Raw genomic sequence first — 19588 nt, forward strand, 5'->3', positions numbered from 1 at the left:
CGTGGCTTTGGTTAGGGGGTGTGGTCACAAGCTGAAAGAAAAGGTTAGCATCGAGATTGAATTGAAAAATTACCTAGCTAGAAAAATAACCAGTCATCAATTGAATACAAGTGAGCTTCTTCTCAGAATATGGAATTAACACTCACGCTAAAAAATGACGAATTACTACTAATATGTGTTAAAGTAATTTTTTTTAGAACAAGTCAAATACATAGAAGAACAAAATATAGCTAAGCAATTGGTTCAAATCATATCAAATTAGGGGATTTCAACAATAATGGGTTATGGGTTAACATTGAGGGTAAATCAATTAATGGTTTGTTAGGCTCAAAGGGGTTCACTAAGGGTTAATTATGAAGGTAGGCTTTTGTGAAGTAAATTTTTAAACCTAAGTGCCTTTATCAACTTGTCATATCAAATCAAATGGTGTGGTCTTGACATGCATAATCAAGCAAGTTCTAGAATAACAAATCAATACTGACGCACTCATAATAAAAGTGAGCATGAAAGAAATAAAATATGCTCTAAAGGCTCAAGATCTCACAAAAATTATGACTTTTTTATTTTTAAACTTGTGAATTTCAACTCACGATAATATTTAAACTTAGGGAAACAACCTAAAAGTTTATAATTCTTCAAAAATCAACTTATCATGCTTGATTCCCTAATGTCTTAAAGTTTAAACAATCAATGCATAAATGCCTATGTTTTAATTCAAGACATATCAATAAAAATCATAAATTAATTAAAATTCATTCTAATAGTGATATGAGTGATTCACGTGAGAATAAGATAAAATTCAGGGATTTTTAATGATGATATGAAAAACCCCCCCACACTTAAGATGTACATTGCCCTCAATGTACAAAGATAGATATATTGAAAAATATAGATAAATAATCATAAGATAGGGAGAGAAGTGTAACTTCCTGAATGATGAATGAACTCCTTGATTTGGAGTTATGGAAAATAGTCGGCTAAGGCAATGATGAGAGTGGAGGAGGATACTCCGGTGGTGGTAGAGGTTCATTAGTCCATAAGTCCTGCGTCAAAAGAATATTATATCTGGTGGTAGCTATGGTCGTGGTCGAGCAGGACATGGCAGCCGTGGAGAACCTTTATCAGTGGAGTTTTTAGTTCCTATGCGATGATGAAATTTGGAGCTCTTTATAACTGTGATAGAATCAAGAACTTTTTAGGAAATATAAGGAAGCATAATTACTCGTAATGAAATAGCTGAAACTATAAATTATTTAATAAAAATTATAAAAACTAAAATTAAAATAATAATAAAGGAAAATGAAATAAAAAGTACTTAAATAAGATAAATAAAGATAAAAGTGAAAATAAAAATAATAAATAAAAAGTTTTTAAACATCGTCATCACCGGATGGTTCGCAAGGTGGTGATGGCGATGAGATGTGAAAGTGTTGACAAATCTGATGTAGAGTCACATCAATGTGGTCAAAGCGCTGAAAACATTGCTGCTCAAATCGTGTAAGGTGCTCAGAGATGTCAGAGTATGAAGCTGCTGTATGAACTGGACGATGGATGGTGGTGGCTGAGACGGAGGGTCCTCATGACGTGGAGGGACATCATCAGTAATGTCCTCTAGGTCCTCCTCCTCAGTGGACTGGACAAGGCGGTACCGAGGAGGGTAGGTGCCACGTCATTTCTTGATCATCCTCATGTTTAGCATGCTCGAGATACCCTGTGAGGACATCTGGCCGATGAGAGTGAGGGAGGATAATTGTGCTGCTGTGTTGAGGAGCCCAAAGTACTGAGCCAATCGAGTCACATAGGGCCAGATAGAGATGACCCCTCTCCTATGTCACTCTGTCTAATGGCGGATGATGAGGGCGATGAAGTAGGTGAGGTCGAGGACACGCCCGTTCGTCATACTCTATAAGAAATAGGCGTCATGAGTGGTGACGACGCTGGTGCTCTCTCGTTGTCCCGTCAGAGTGTGAGCCAAGATGGCGTGTAGGTACCTCAAGATGGAGGGAGAGTCGATGCCTTGGAGTGGCTAGGATCGTAGGTGGCTGAGGCAGGTACGAGGTCCTTCCAGCACTTTGAGGGAGAGTAGTGGATGCGGCGGTGGAGGGTGTCGAGTTCATTGTCGTCCATGAACTTCTCCGTGTATAGCCCTAGTGCAATCCCGAACTCGGGTACGCTCAACTGGCGCACTAGACCACCAAGGCTGAACTGGACCATTCCAGGATCGTCAAAGTTGGTCATGATGGTCTGAAGATGGAACGTCGAGTAGAGTTCCAATGTGAACTTGAGATAAGTCAGCTCGACGATCTTAAAGAAGAGCCCCCATGGGTCAGTCGTCAGGAGGGCTTGGACCGCGTTAGCCAATTGAATCTGTTCAAGTGCGGCCCAGTCAATGCAGCGGCCCACACTTAGGGGTCGGGCCTGTAATGTCTGAAATAGCTCCTCCTGGGGTCCGAAGGGGAACTCGAGGAAAGGGTGTCTAATCTCCACGGTAGGACTCGAGGATGACGCTGCTCATTTCCTCTTCTTCGAGGCGGGGACAGCGGTCTTCTTACCATATGAGGATGACATTGTATATCTGTATTGAAAAGTCAAAGTTCAACCAATATGTCCCAAGAATAGCATGGAAAAACAAAACTAAATAGGAATATTTCATGAGACTCACATACTAGATGAAGAGAACAAAACTAAAACAACTAAAGCAAATAGATTAAGTTATTAAAATAGGACTATGAGAATAATACGACGGGAATATCTAATGTATGAATGCATGTGGGTAAGCATAAAATCCATGGAAACAAGAAAGATGGATAAATGCAATATGAAAAATGGCAAAATTCTTTAATAATGAGCATGAGTATTTCTATTATTCTACTATGAATGTTCACTTGAAATAGTCAAATAGATCATAGAAAACGTGAAATAGGCAAAATATTTAAAGAAAATAGAGAGAAAAGAGTAAACAAACGCAAAAGGGAGAACCTTGGGTCATCAAAAATAGTGTTATAGGCGGCGCACAGGCGTGCCAGGTAGGGCGTGTGGAGTTGCAGCGGCTATGGTTAGAGATTTTTGGGAAGGGAGATGATGAATAGTGAGAGGTTTATATAGATTTTTAGGCACACGGTCGTGGGGCACGCTCGTGTGCCCTATTTTTTGCCTATGTGTTTCACGATTTTTAAATTTAGGTATGTCTGACATTCACCCCATGCCCATTTTCCTTGGGCGTATGGGTGCACAAGGCCGTGTCGCACGGCCGTTTCTTGCTTCGTTCGCTTCTCCCACACCCGTGTATGATAGCCTACGCCCGTGTTAGTTTGACAGTGTCGACCACGGGGCTGGGCACGGGCGTGTCAAACACCCGTGCTAAACTGACAGGTTCGCCCATGGTTTCAAAACACGAGCGTGTCGCACGCCCGTGTTGTAACACCCCGTACCCGAGACCGTTGCCGGAGTCGGACACAAGGGGTTCATAGACTAAATTCGCTTACTATCGCAGTCCATTTAAAAAAATTTCCAGGCAGTTGGCTAACTGCGTCACTGTCACCTTAAAAATCATATCTTGAGTTTCACAACTCGAAAATCAGTTTCGTAATTTTTCCCTGAAACTAGACTCATATTCCCATCTACATATTTTTTTCTAGAATTTTTGGTCTGGCCAATTAGTACAGTTTATTAGTCAAAGTCTCCCATGTTACAGGGATTGACTACACTGACCTTTGCGCATTACGACTTGGATATCTCCCTGTACAGGGCTTCAATACTGATGTTGTTTGTTTCTATAGAACCTAGACTCAGATAGGAATCTATACATATATCGCATGACTCCTAATTATCTCTGGTTAATTTATAATGAATTTCCAAAGTCGGAACAGGGAATCCAGAAACCGTTCTGGCCTTGTCTCACGAGAACCTGTATATCTCTTAACATACTGTCCATATGATCATTTCGTTACTTTCCTATGAAAATAGATTCATCAAGGTTCGTTTACATAATTTATTCACTATTTAATTCCATTCCTACTACATTTAGTGATTTTCCAAATCTACATCACTGCTGCTGTCAGCATCTGCCTTTAAGGTAGACTTTACCTATTTCGTAGTTTCCATGATTCAACTAGCCCTTTTAGCATAAATAGCACAAATTATGATAGTGATTAACCATTCCCATGGCCAATCCTTGTTAAGCATATCCACACCTCTCAATAACCGTATCCATACCAAATGATTATAACATTATGCTCAAACATATATAAGCCATTTTCGCATGGCTATCCAAAATTATACAAATCCAAAGGGTCCATGACCCACAACAAAAAGGGTAGTCCTATACATGCCATTTTCAGAGTTCAAACAAAAGTGTACCAAAAGGGCTTTGATAGTGTGGGAGACTTCGACTTCCAAAAATCCCGAGTCCGATAGCTGACGAGCCAAAATCAATAAAACAGAGAAACAAAGAAACGGAGTAAGCAATTTATGCTTAGTAAGTTTTGAGCAAAGGATTCCAGCACAACAAAAGTATAGCATTCATATAGCTAAACGGATAATTTCATATGCACAAATTTTCAATATCATACTTACTTCACATTACCAACCCTTATGTTCATACACAAAAGATCAACTTAGCCAAAGGCCGGTAGCTCATTTATCAACTGAGCGAATACTTATTTGTAAGGGCTCAACTAATTCAAAGCACATACGAAACATACCTCAATGTTGGGATGTTACAAGCGTATTAACTGAAATTTTTACAGCAAGATCATTCATTCCCAAATCACGTACCTTCGGAATTTAACCGGATATAGCTACTCGTTCAAATGCCTTCGGGACATAGCCCGGTTATAGTGACTCGCACAAATGCCTTCGGGACTTAGCCCGGTTATAGTAACTCGCACAAATGCCTTCGGGACTTAACCCAGATTTGGTAACTCGCACCAATGCCTTCGGGCTTAGCCCAGAATTAGTAACTCGCACAAATGCCTTCGGATCTTAGTCCGGATATGGTCACTTAGCACAAAGCCTTCGGGACTTAGCCCGGACATCATTCGAATAACCATGCACATTTAACAATAAATCATGACACATTCGTATTTCATTTTCATTAGCAAAACTCAAACACAAGACACTTATCATTCTTGCAATTTCGGCTCAATAGCCACACACAAAGAGCATGATTTTGATTTGCTTAAAACATGATCTCATCAAATCATAATTTAAGCTCTATTACTCAAGAACTTACCTCGGATGTTGTCGAACGATTTCGATGGCTATTCGACCACTTTTTCCTTCCCTTTATCGGATTTAGATCCGCTTTGCTCTTGAGCTTAATTAAACAAATAAATTGATTTAATCATTTGAGCATCGAAAAGAGGAACACTAGGCACTTAGCCCATATTTATACATTAGACATTAAAGTCACATACATGTGAAATCATGCATCAACTCAACATATTAACCCACACTCCCTTTTAGCCGATTGTCCTAACCAAGATATAGGCATCAATATGTTTGCCTCTAACCGAATGCATGCAACACAAATCTTCTTATGTGGCCGAGTATGCATGTATATGTTGAGGCCAATTATATGCTTAATACTTCCCACAAGTATGGTTACTTGTATTAGTTATATACCGTTTCGTTTCAAATTCAAAACTCGGCTAATACGCATTTATACACTAGTAATCAAATACTAACATTTTGCATTTTATCTTACTACCATTTCACTTCTACTTTCTACCATGGCCGAATGCATCAAGACACCATTTACCCTTGCAAGGCATAAATTTCATCATCAAAACTAACAAGCTTATAATCCCATGATCGAAACTTCTAACAACACCTATTAAAATACTTCATGGGTTTGAGGTAAAACCAAGAAAGAAACTCATGAATATCGAGATATAAGCACTAACATTGTTCATCTAGATTTAGCATGACACAACATCCATCACCCTTATATTTACCACAGCCGAAAACCTTACTAATTCCAAAAATTCAAATCTCAACTTGGTCACAAAAATAACTTGGTATCTCACCAACACAACATCAACACCAAGCAAGAATGATGCATCCATGGCCGAGTGTCATTTCCATCACATAGCAAGATTTAGACCATGGGTTAGGTAGAACTCAAGCTAACAACTAAAACATGCATGCATCTCATGGAACATCATCAAACATACCTTAGCCTAGTTACATGCATGGCCGAACCTCTTCAACCTTTCTTCTTCCTTCCTCCTTAAAATTTTCGGCCAAGGATGAACCAAAGGATGAACACTTTTTTTTTTGTTTTTCTTTCTAGTTTCGGCAAAATGGGGGAACAACCACACACTTTTTTTTTTGTTTTCATCATATTCCCTTTCATTATTTTATTCCCATGCTCCTTATTTTATCATACTTCCCATGAAACACTAACTTAACATGTTTATGACATGTTCTTGCCCATCACACTTGGTCTACCATACTTGTCATGGCCGGCCACTACTAATTAGGGGGGAAATTGACATGCAAGTCCCCCATTTTTATTTCATGCACTAATAGATCCTTATGCTTTGACCTACCACATTTCAAAATTTTCTCACATAAGTCCTATTTACTAAAATTCACCTACAATTAAACAAAATTCAAATATGAAATTTTCACACATGCATATATACATATAATAAGCATCAAATATGACAGCTAATTATTTTTATGACTCGGTTTAGCGGTCCCGAAACCACTTCCCGACTAGGGTCAATTTTGGGCTGTCACAACTCTCCCCCACTTAAGAAATTTTCGTCCCTGAAAATCTTACCGGTAAATAAGTTTGGGTATCGTTCTTTCATGGCATTCTCGGTTTCCCAAGTAGCTACTTCGACTCCGTGTTTGAGCCATAACACCTTTACTAACGGAACCCTTTTGTTTCGCAACTCCTTCACTTCACGAGCTAGGATACGCATCGGTTCTTCTTCATAACTCATATCGGCTTGAATTTCAACCTCTGATGGGCTAATTATGTGCGATGGATCAGATCTATAACGTCGAAGCATCGAAACATGAAAGACGTCGTGAATCTTTTCAAGTTCAGGGGGCAAAATTAATCTATACGCAACCGGACCAACTCGTTCGGAGATTTCGTACGGCCCAATGAATCTCGGGCTCAACTTGCCCTTACGGCCAAATCTGAGTATCTTTTTCCAAGGCGAAACTTTAAGAAACACTTTATCTCCCACCTGATATTCAACGTCTTTTCGTTTCAAATCCGCATACGATTTCTGACGATCTGTGGCTGCCTTCAGACTTTCACGGATTACCTTTACTTTCTGTTCGGCATCTTTAATCAAATCAACTCCGAAAATTTTACTTTCACCGAGCTCAGTCCAAAACAATGGTGTACGGCATTTACGACCGTACAAAGCCTCGTAAGGTTAATACTTGATTGAAAACTACTGTTGTAAGCGAATTCAATCAAAGGTAAATACTGTTCCCATGAACTACTGAACTCGAGGATGCAACATCTCAACATATCCTCAAGTATCTGAATTATCCGCTCGGATTGACCATCGATTTGGGGGTGAAAAGCAGTGCTAAAATGCAGCTTGGTACCCAAAGCTTCTTGCAATTTCTTCCAAAATCGTGAGGTGAATCTCGGATCTCTATCTGACACGATAGAAATAGGTACCCCGTGTAATCTCACAATCTGAGAAACGTACAATTCAGCTAGTTTATCCAATGAAAAATCCATACGCACGGGGATAAAGTGAGCCGACTTAGTCAGTCTATCAACAACAACCCAAATCGCATCCTTCTTACTTGCTGACAATGGCAGTCCGGACACAAAGTCCATTGTGACTCGATCCCATTTCCACTCAGGTATCATGATCGGCTGAAGTAATCCTGAAGGCACTTGATGTTCCGCTTTCACTTGTTGACATATTAAACATCTCGAAACAAAGTCGGAGATGTCTCGTTTCATACCATGCCACCAAAATCGATGTTTCAAATCGTTGTACATTTTCGTACTCCCCGGGTGAATTGACATTCGGCTACAATGGGCTTCGTTCAGAATCATCGAAATGAGTTCTGAATTTCTTGGAACACACAACCGACTTCTGAACCTCAAACAATCATCATCATCAATTTGAAATTCGGATTCCATATTCGGAACACATTCAGCTCGTTTTGCAACCAATTCATCGTTGACTTTCTGAGCTTCACGAATTTGACGAATCAATAATGGTTTGGCCTTTAATTCAGCTACTAACACATTGTCGGGTAGAACAGACAAGTGCACATTCATCGCTCGTAAAGCAAACAGTGATTTTCGGCTTAAGGCGTCCGCAACCACATTAGCCTTTCCCGGGTGGTAATCAATGACAAGCTCGTAATCTTTCAACAACTCAAGCCAACGTCTTTGTCGCAGATTTAAGTCTCTTTGAGTCATCAAATATTTGAGACTTTTGTGATCCGAAAATACATGGCACTTTTCACCAAATAAGTAATGTCGCCATATTTTTAAAGCGAATACGATGGCAACTAGTTCGAGATCATGGGTCGGATAATTTTTCTCATGTGGCTTTAATTGTCTCGACGCATAGGCCACCACTCGACCTTCTTGCATCAATACGCAACCCAACCCAAGTAGGGATGCGTCACTATAAATGACAAACTCTTTGCCTGATTCTTGTTGCACTAAAATTGGAGCTTCAGTCAAATAAGTTTTCAGTTGATCGAAACTTTTCTGACATTTCTCCGTCCATTCGAACTTAACATCCTTTTGAAGTAGCTTCGTCATTGGTGTGGCTATCATCGAGAAACCTTTGACAAATCGTCGGTAATAACCGGCGAGTCCCAAAAATCTCCGAACCTCAGTAATATTTCTCGGAGGCTTCCAGTTAAGTATGGCTGAAATTTTGTTCGGGTCAACTCGAATACCCGATGAGGATACCACATGACCCAAGAAGCTAACCTCTCTTAACCAGAACTCACACTTACTGAACTTAGCATATAACTGCTTATCCCGCAAATTTTGCAACACTAGTCTCAGGTGCTCAGCATGTTCGGTCTCATCTCTTGAATAGACCAAGATGTCATCAATGAACACAACTACGAACCGATCCAAATATGGTCTGAAGATCTGATTCATCAAATCCATAAATACCGCAGGGGCATTAGTAAGCCCAAACGGCATCACTAAGAACTCGTAGTGACCATATCTCGTTCTGAAGGCAGTTTTGGGTATGTCCGAATCTCGAATTTGCAACTGATAATAGCCCGATCTCAAATCTATTTTTGAGAACACTGAGGCTCCCTTCAGTTGGTCGAACAAATCATCGATACGCGGTAACGGATATTTGTTCTTTATTGTCACTTTATTCAGCTGACGATAGTCAATGCACAACCTCATGGTTCCGTCCTTCTTTTTCACGAACAATACTGGTACACCCCAAGGTGAGAAACTTGGTCGAGCGAAACCTCTATCCGTCAATTCTTGCAACTGAGCTTTCAACTCTTTTAACTCGGTTGGTGCCATACGATACGGAGCTATCGAAATCGGCGTAGTCTCAGGTACAAGCTCAATACCAAACTCTATCTCCCGAACAGGTGGTAAACCCGGTAATTCTTCAAGAAAAACATCCGGGTATTCACAAACCACTGGCACAAATTCGGGTTTCTTTTCTAATTCTTTGTCATCAAGTACATACGCAAGGTATGCTTCGCACCCTTTTCTTACATATTTCTAGGCCAACATTGAGGATATTACAGCTGGCAACCCATCCAAGTCCGTAGACTCAACTCGGATTACTTCGTTATTTGCGCACCTCAAATCAATAGTCTTGCTTTTGCAATTCACAACCGCATCATGCACGGTCAACCAATCCAACCCGAGAATAACATCAAATTCATCAAACGGAAAAAGCATCAAGTCCGCCGGAAAACAGGAACCTCGAATTACTAGGGGACATTTCTTACACACTTTGTCGACAAGCACGTAACAACCCAAGGGATTTGACACCCGAATTACGAACTCAGTAGACTCAATAGGTAAAGTCTTACTGGATGCTAAGGTTTCACATATGTAAGAATGAGTAGAACCGGGGTCAATCAAAGCAATTACATTAGTATCAAAGAGAGTAAAAGTACCGGTAATAACATCAGGCGAAGAAGCATCCTCGCGGGCACGTATAGCATAAGCTCTAGCAGGCGCACGAGCCTCGGATCCGGTCGTAGCATCTCTAGATCCTCTCTGGCCACCACTAGCATTGCCCGTATTTCTAGATGGTCTACCTCGAGCAGTGGTAGCACCCGGTTTCCCACTCTGATTTACATTCTATTCAGACAACCTCGGGCAATCTTTAATGAAGTGGTCAACTGATCCGCACTTGTAACAGGAGCGGTCATGGAATCTACAACTCCCCAATGCCATTTACCGCAATATCGACATTCCGTTCTGTCTCGACGTTCATTCCCAACACTGGCAACCGAAGTGCCTCGTGTACCCACAGGGGGTCGATCACGATCTCGTCTAAAAAGGCCCGAAGTGCCTCTAGACCGGCCCACATCATCTCGAAATTTCTTCGATGCCTGTTGAATAGACTTTCCCAAGGATCTTTTACGAAACTCTCCAGTTCCCACATCAACTTTTTGTTTTTCTTTTCTAAGCTCTTCGGCTTTACAAGCTCACTCGACAAGTACTACGAACTCTCGTATTTCAAGAATGCCAACGAACATTTTTATATCTTCATTCAGCCCATCCTCGAAGCGTTTACACATGATAGCCTCGGACGAAACACATTCCCGAGCGTATCTACTAAGTCTAACAAATTTTCGCTCGTAATCAGTAACTGACATAGAACCTTGCTTAAGCTCAAGAAATTCCTTCCGTTTTTGATCAACAAATCTCTGACTGATATACTTTTTCTGAAACTCAGTTTGGAAAAACTCCCAAGTTACTTGCTCTCGGGGCACAACAGAAGTCAGAGTACTCCACCAATAGTAGGCAGAATCACGTAGCAAGGAGATAGTACACTTTAGGCACTCATCGGGTGTGCAAGATAGCTCGTTGAGTACCCGGATAGTGTTGTCCAACCAAAATTCAGGTTGCTCGGCATCATCGCTGTCCGTAGCTTTAAATTCAGTAGCCCCATGTTTTCAGATTCTGTCAACTGGGGGCTTATTTGACCTCATTTGGTCAGTTTCTGGAGGTATTGTAGGTGCGGGGGTTGTATTAGTCGGGAATGGAGGTTGTGGAACAGCCGTATTAGTTCGAATGTATTGGTTGAACCAATCATTCATCACGCTATAGAAAGCTTGTCTAGGTTCATCATTCGGATTACTAGCATTAGGTTGAGAGTCCGCCGGCGCTGTCCCTTGTGCGGGAGCAGGCGCTACACTCTCACGATCATCAGCTACCGCTCGGTCGGGATCGGGATCCGTTACTATAAATAAACACATTTGCAAATGTCAGAAATCACCACACTATCAAATAATCACATAAAATGGCATGTATAGCTAGACCCAACGCATTACGGTAGTCCTAGAATCGACTAAACTGTAGCTCTGATACCAATAAAATTGTAACACCCCGTACCCGAGACCGTTGCCGGAGTCGGACACAAGGGGTTCACAGACTAAATTCGCTTACTATCGCAGTCCATTTAAAAAAATTTCCAGGCAGTTGGCTAACTGCGTCACTGTCACCTTAAAAATCATATCTTGAGTTTCACAACTCGAAAATCAGTTTCGTAATTTTTCCCTGAAACTAGACTCATATGCCCATGTACATATTTTTTTCTAGAATTTTTGGTCGGGCCAATTATTACAGTTTATTAGTCAAAGTCTCCCATGTTACAGGGATCGACTACACTGACCTTTGCACATTACGACTTGGATATCTCCCTGTACAGGGCTTCAATACTGATGTCGTTTGTTTCTCTAGAACCTAGACTCAGATAGAAATCTATACATATATGGCATGACTCCTAATTATCTCTGGTTAATTTATAATGAATTTCCAAAGTCGGAACAGGGAATCCAGAAACCGTTCTGGCCTTGTCTCACGAGAACCTGAATATCTCTTAACATACTGTCCATATGATCGTTTCGTTACTTTCCTATGAAAATAGATTCATCAAGGTTCGTTTACATAATTTATTCACTATTTAATTCCATTCCTACTACATTTAGTGATTTTCCAAATCTACATCACTGCTGCTGTCAGCATCTGCCTTTAAGGTAGACTTTACCTATTTCGTAGTTTCCATGATTCAACTAGCCCTTTTAGCATAAATAGCATAAATTATGATAGTGATTAACCATTCCCATGGCCAATCCTTGTTAAGCATATCCACACCTCTCAATAACCATATCCATACCAAATGATTATAACATTATGCTCAAACATATATAAGCCATTTTCGCATGCCTATCCAAAATTATACAAATCCAAAGGGTCCATGACCCACAACAAAAAGGGTAGTCCTATACATGCCATTTTCAGAGTTCAACCAAAAGTGTACCAAAAGGGCTTTGATAGTGTGGGAGACTTCGACTTCCAAAAATCCCGAGTCTGATAGCTGACGAGCCAAAATCTATAAAACAGAGAAACAAAGAAACGGAGTAAGCAATTTATGCTTAGTAAGTTTTGAGCAAAGGATTCCAGCACAATAAAAGTATAGCATTCATATAGCTAAACGGATAATTTCATATGCACAAATTTTCAATATCATACTTACTTCACATTACCAACCCTTATGTTCATACACAAAAGATCAACTTAGCCAAAGGCCGGTAGCTCATTTATCAACTGAGCGAATACTTATTTGTAAGGGCTCAACTAATTCAAAGCACATACGAAACATACCTCAATGTTGGGATGTTACAAGCGTATTAACTGAAATTTTTACAGCAAGATCATTCATTCCCAAATCACGTACCTTCGGAATTTAACCGGATATAGCTACTCGTTCAAATGCCTTCGGGACATAGCCCGGTTATAGTGCCTCGCACAAATGCCTTCGGGACTCAGCCCGGTTATAGTAACTCGCACAAATGCCTTCGGGATTTAACCCGGATTTAGTAACTCGCACCAATGCCTTCAGGCTTAGCCCGGAATTAGTAACTCGCACAAATGCCTTCGGATCTTAGTCCGGATATGGTCACTTAGCACAAAGCCTTCGGGACTTAGCCCGGACATCATTCAAATAACCATGCACATTTAACAATAAATCATGACACATTCGTATTTCATTTTCATTAGCAAAACTCAAACACAAGACACTTATCATTCTTGCAATTTCGGCTCAATAGCCACACACAAAGAGCATGATTTTGATTTGCTTAAAACATGATCTAATCAAATCATAATTTAAGCTCTATTACTCAAGAACTTACCTCGGATGTTGTCGAACGATTTCGATGGCTATTCGACCACTTTTTCCTTCCCTTTATCGGATTTAGATCCCCTTTGCTCTTGAGCTTAATTAAACAAATAAATTGATTTAATCATTTGAGCATCGAAAAAAGGAACACTAGGCACTTAGCCCATATTTATACATTAGACATTAAAGTCACATACATGTGAAATCATGCATCAACTCAACATATTAACCCACACTCCCTTTTAGCCGATTGTCCTAACCAAGATATAGGCATCAATATGTTTGCCTCTAACCGAATGCATGCAACACAAATCTTCTTATGTGGCCGAGTATGCATGTATATGTTGAGGCCAATTATATGCTTAATACTTCCCACAAGTATGGTTACTTGTATTAGTTATATACCGTTTCGTTTCAAATTCAAAACTCGGCTAATACGCATTTATACACTAGTAATCAAATACTAACATTTTGCATTTTATCTTACTACCATTTCACTTCTACTTTCTACCATGGCCGAATGCATCAAGACACCATTTACCCTTGCAAGACATAAATTTCATCATCAAAACTAACAAGCTTATAATCCCATGACCGAAACTTCTAACAACACCAATTAAAATACTTCATGGGTTTGAGGTAAAACCAAGAAAGAAACTCATGAATATCGAGATATAAGCACTAACATTGTTCATCTAGATTTAGCATGACACAACATCCATCACCCTTATATTTACCATAGCCGAAAACCTTACTCATTCCAAAAATTCAAATCTCAACTTGGTCACAAAAATAACTTGGTATCTCACCAACACAACATCAACACCAAGCAAGAATGATGCATCCATGGCCGAGTGTCATTTCCATCACATAGCAAGATTTAGACCATGGGCTAGGTAGAACTCAAGCTAACAACTAAAACATGCATGCATCTCATGGAACATCATCAAACATACCTTAGCCTAGTTACATGCATGGCCGAACCTCTTCAACCTTTCTTCTTCCTTCCTCCTTAAAATTTTCGGCCATGGATGAACCAAAGGATGAACACTTTTTTTTTGTTTTTCTTTCTAGTTTCGGCAAAATGGGGGAACAACCACACACTTTTTTTTTGTTTTCATCATATTCCCTTTCATTATTTTATTCCCATGCTCCTTATTTTATCATACTTCCCATGAAACACTAACTTAACATGTTTATGACATGTTCTTGCCCATCACACTTGGTCTACCATACTTGTCATGGCCGGCCACTACTAATTAGGGGGGGAAATTGACATGCAAGTCCCCCATTTTTATTTCATGCACTAATAGATCCTTATGCTTTGACCTACCACATTTCAAAATTTTCTCACATAAGTCCTATTTACTAAAATTCACCTACAATTAAACAAAATTCAAATATGAAATTTTCACACATGCATATATACATATAATAAGCATCAAATATGACAGCTAATTATTTTTATGACTCGGTTTAGCGGTCCCGAAACCACTTCCCGACTAGGGTCAATTTTGGGCTGTCACACGTGTTGGTTTGGCAATTTCGCCCACGGCCTTATCACACAGCCGTGGCACTTATCGCATCCCGTGTTGGGGAAAATGTTTTGCCCTGTTTTCACACGGCCATATCGCACGGCCGTGTCTCCTCCTATGGTGCAAGCACGACCTAAGGCACGCCCGTGTGCCTGGCCGTGTGGATGGGAAAACCCTATTTTTCAAGATTCAGTTAGTAGGTTAGATGTGAAAAACTAGAATTTAAATAAATAATTACTATTAGTGCTTGAGTTACCTCCCGAGAAGCGCTTATTTGTAATCTAAGATTGACTTACATCTTTGGTGTGTGATCATGGTGGCTCGAGGAGTTTACACTCCTCATCCCTGCTATCAACTTTATAAATATAAGGTTTAAAACGAGTATTGTTTACCTTAAAAGTTCTGAATTTGGCGTGAATTACCTCGATTGTACCATATGGGAAAATACTAAGTACCGTGAGAGGAATTTCTTCATTAGGTTCAGAAGTGGTAATGCGAGGATCTGCTGCATCTAGTAGTACTTTGTCTCCAACCTTAAGTTGATCTGGTGATGTATTGAGCTCGTCCTGGCTCAGTTTCAGTTTATCGGGTGTTCTCGGTTTCTGTATCCGCCATTCATCTAGTTCCTCGATTTGTAGCCTTCATTCTTCATAGATAGGTCTTTTGTTGTTGCTTGAACATGGCTTGTGTAGGTTCTTCGAACTTATTTCCTGCAAAGTAGGTTGCACCACATGGTCAGTTTTAGTAGAATGATTTATACAACCACCTTTAATTTTTTATGTGTTACTTGAATTACGAGCTTGAAGGGTGATTGTTTCGTTTCCCACACGAAGTGTAAGTTCACCTGTGCCAACATCAATTATTGTTCTAACGGTTGCTAAAAAAGGCCTCCCTAAAATTAAAGGAACGTTACTATCCTTTTCTATGTCTAGAACAACGAAATCAACTGGGAATATAAATTTAATTTGTCAATTTTAACGAGTACATCTTCAATAATCCCCTTGGAAAATCTGATTGTTTTATCAGCTAATTGAATACTCATCCTAGTTTGTTTGGGTTTCCCAAGACCTAGTTGCTTAAATAATTTGTAAGGCATGACATTGATACTAGCCCCTAAATCAGCCAAAGCATTATTTACATCTAGGCTACCAATTAAATAAGGAATCGTAAAACTTCCTGGATCTTTTAATTTGTTGGCCAGCTTATTCTGTAGTATGGCTGAGCAAACAGTATTTAGTTCCACATACGATGCCTCATCCAACTTCCACTTATTTGTTAAAAGCTCCTTTAAGAATTTGACTGCGTTTGGCATCTACGAAAGATCTTCAATAAACGGTAAGTTAATATGTAACTTCTTTAATAATTTAAGGAATTTACCAAATTTTTCTTCTATGCGGTCTTTCCTTGTCGCGTTTGGGTATGGAACACGAGGTTTTTATTCTTTACTTACTATTTTCTGGTCATTGTGGTCAATCTCACCCATATCGGTACTTACCACTGTTTCTTGCCTCGGTTCTGGTTCAGGTGAAACTAACCCTTCCTCATCTTGAATGGTAATTACATTGATTTGCTCCATTGGGTTAGATTCAATGTTACTCGATAGGCTACCTTATGGTCGTTCAGATATCAATTTAGTGAGTTGACCTATTTGAGTTTCGAGCCTTTGGATCGTTGCTTGTTGATTTTTAAGTGTTGTCTCGGTATTCTGAAAATGAGTTTCTGACACTGAAATGAATTTTGTTAGCATCTCCTCAAGGTTCGACTTTTTCTCTTGTTAGTAGGGTGGTTGTTGGAAGCCTGGAGGTGGTGGTGGTTGCTGGTTCCCTTGGCCTCCCCATGAGAAATTTGGGTGGTTCCTCCAACTTGCATTGTAAGTATTACTATAAGGATTATTTTGAGATCGAGAATTATTACCCATGTAATTCAACTACTCATTCTCCATGTTGTGGCCATAGGGTGGTTATTCTGAATTGCTTGATCCACCTCCACTTGCTTCGCACTTCATTACTGGGTAAACCTGTGAAGAACCAAGAAAACCGTCAATTTTTTTATTCAAAAGTTATACCTGATTGGAAAGCATGGTGATCGAATCGACGTTAAAAATGCCAGCTGTTTACGTTAGCTTTGTCCTCATGACTTGCCACTGATAATTATTCAGTGACATCTCTTCTATAAATTCATAAGCATCTTCAGGTGTCTTATTATTGATGGTTCCACCAGCGGCTGCTTCGATCATATGTCGAGTCGAATGATTCAGGCCATTATGAAACATTTGAACCTGTAGCCAAAGTGGTAACCCATGGTGAGGGCACCTTCTCAAAAGGTCCTTGTATCTCTCTCATGCATCGTAGAGTGTTTTTAAATCCATCTGCACAAAAGAGGAGATATCATTACGTAATTTGGTTGTTTTAGTCGGTGAAAATATTTTAATAAAAAATTTTCGGTTATTTGTTCTCAAGTAGTGATTGACCCTCATGGTAACGAGTTTAACCACTGTTTAGCCTTATTCCTCAATGAAAAAGGGAATAACCGAAGGCGAATTGCATCATCATAAATGCCATTAATTTTAAATGTATCACATAGTTCCAAAAAGTTTGCCAAGTGAGCGTTGGGATCTTCGTCCTGCAAACCATCAAACTGAACAAATTGCTGTATCATTTGAATTGTGTTAGGCTTCAGTTCAAAAGTATTTGCAGCAACAGCAGGTCTAACTATGCTCAATTCAGTTCATGTTAAAGAAGGTTTAGCATAATCATACATAGTATGTTGAGCAGGATTCTGATTAGCAGCAATTACAGGAGGTAGCCGATTTTCTTGGTTTTCAGCCATCTCATCGGTTGTGGTTGAAGTATCGTCCTCTTGCTTTTCTTCTGTGTATCGTAAGCTTCGCCTTTTTTCTCTTCAATTTCTACGAACTGCGCGATCGATCTCACTATCAAAAAGTAATGGTTCTGAAGGGTTTCTTCTGGTCATAAACTAGAAAAACCTGTTCGAAGAAAATAAATAAAGAATTAGAAAATAAAATAAAAATTTAAATTTAAATTGCAATAAAAGTAAAATGGCTAAAGTAATAAAAATCGAGTGTTCCTAATATCCTAGTTCCCTGGAAACGGTGCCAAAAACTTGATACATGATATTCGCGATAGGTTTTACAAATTTATAATTAATCGTTCTTGAAACTAACTATTATCACCATGAAGGCAAGTGTACCTATCAAACAATAGTATAGCTTTAGCAAGACCGAATTGTCGAACCCAAAGGAACCAAGAGTACTAGTAATTACTTTCTTTTTATTATCTAGCCTAAAAATTAAGGGATTTGTTTATCTAAATTAATTAACTAAACTAAGAGTGCACAGAGAGAAATTGGGGAAAAGCTTTTGGGAAAATTCGATTGATTAAGACAATAACCAAGGAAAAATCCACCTAGACTTCACTTGTTATTTGACTCTGAATCAGACGATTTATTCATTTAACTTGATCTGTAGAAATCCCTAAGTTATATTATTATCTCTCTCGAAACTAATAACGTCTAACCCTAGGTTGATTAATTGAAATCTCTTTCTAATTAACACCTAGTGTTGCATTAACTCGATCTATGGATCCCCTTATTAGGTTACACCCTAATCCGGAAAAATCTTATCACCCTATCTCTAAGCATGCAATCAACTCCACTTAATTATGAAAATTTACTCTTCGACAAGGTCTATTCCTCCTCTGAATAAGAGCATTAACTCAAATCAATATCCTGGAATATTAAAACAAGAATTAAGAACACATAATTAAGAACAAGTCAAATATTTATCATACAATTCAAATAATAATAACAAGATCCATCTTAGGTTTCATTCCCCTTAGGTATTTAGGGGGTTTAGTTCATAATTATAGAAGAAAACATCTCAGAAGAATAATGAATACAAAACATAAAGAAAACCCAAAAACCCCTGAATGGAAATCGAAGGGAGATCTTCAATCTTGATGATGAATTTGGCTTCTGAGATGGACCAATCGGCTTCCCTTGAGTAATTCCTTGCTTCCTACTCTGCGTCCTCCTTTCCTAAGTGCCTCCTCAGGTGTTTAAATAGGCTTTAGAATGCCTAAGAGCCCTCAAAATTGGCCTTTTCCGAATAAGGTTATACTTGGGCTCGGGAAGGACACGCCCGTGTGACACGCCCATGTGCGATTACTCTAGCCCGTGGTCAAGGCTGTTGAATAGGCACAGGCGTGTAGTCTACCCATGTAAGTCATGCTTCGATCCTGCCAAAGAGCCACGACCGTGTGACACGCCCGTGTGAGGAAGTCCAGGCCATGTTGATTTCCCATGTGGGTCCATTTTCTCTATTTTCGACCCGTTTCTCGCTCTTTTTACTCTCCTATGCTCACCTAAGTATAAAACATGAAATCAAAGAATTAGGAGCATCGAATTCACCAAATCTAAGGAGAAATCATCCATAAATGTGTTAAGCATGGGAAAAAAATATGTATAAATTACGACATTTTAACCATACATTTTTCAAATTTCACAATTTAACCCCTAATTTGCATTTTCACTAAAAATCACTTAACAAAACTTGTTTAACTAACATCCAATATTCATAATCTATCTTTAAACATCAAAATATTCATATATTCATCAATGGAAACATTCAAAATATTTAACAATTTTGCAAATTAGTCCCTAGGGTAGCTAATACTAGTT

The 19588-nt window shown here is 39.3% G+C and overlaps 1 non-coding gene across 1 annotated transcript; it reads left to right on the forward strand.

Annotated features, from left to right (window-relative positions):
* The first annotated feature begins 17184 nt into the window (after window positions 1-17184).
* LOC121211524 (small nucleolar RNA R71) lies at window positions 17185-17291 on the forward strand. Its single transcript, XR_005906748.1, has one exon. It is a non-coding gene; the product is annotated as a small nucleolar RNA R71 (small nucleolar RNA).
* Window positions 17292-19588: the final 2297 nt, after the last annotated feature.

This window comes from Gossypium hirsutum, chromosome A12, assembly GCF_007990345.1.
Source record: "Gossypium hirsutum isolate 1008001.06 chromosome A12, Gossypium_hirsutum_v2.1, whole genome shotgun sequence".
Lineage (NCBI taxonomy): Eukaryota > Viridiplantae > Streptophyta > Magnoliopsida > Malvales > Malvaceae > Gossypium > Gossypium hirsutum.